Here is a 423-nt window from a genome sequence, read left to right as displayed (position 1 = left end):
TGCGCCCCCCCGACCCCCGGAGGGCGCGGGAGGAGCGCGCGGGGCGGGGAGCTCGGTGCCCGCCGGGGGGAGGCGGCCGCGGATGGGATGGGAAGGGACGGGGGGGGAGGCAGCCTCTCCAAGAGGCGCTGGCGCCGCCGCTGCCTTGCCTGCAGCCGGCTCCCGGGCCCGCGGAGCGCTCGCTGCATCTCCCCCCCAAGTCCGGGGTCGGTGTGCCGCGCGATTGCACTTGACTTTGGCTTTTTGCAAACTTATCAATACAGACGTAACGTGCTGATCAATGCAAAGGGAAGTTTGGGGGGGGGGCAGCAGGAGGCCGGCGCGTGGGGCGCCTACCCCCGCCTAGCACCTGTCTATCCCCCATTCCCGGCATTGCATACTTAAAAAAAAAGTTAATAGTTTGCAATGCATTTTTTTTCTTTT

The sequence above is a fragment of the Neophocaena asiaeorientalis genome, unplaced genomic scaffold, assembly GCF_003031525.2.
Source record: "Neophocaena asiaeorientalis asiaeorientalis breed wild unplaced genomic scaffold, Neophocaena_asiaeorientalis_V1.1 scaffold77, whole genome shotgun sequence".
In the NCBI taxonomy this organism is placed as follows: domain Eukaryota; kingdom Metazoa; phylum Chordata; class Mammalia; order Artiodactyla; family Phocoenidae; genus Neophocaena; species Neophocaena asiaeorientalis.
The sequence above is the reverse complement of the archived record's forward strand: the minus strand, read 5'-3'. Positions refer to the sequence as shown.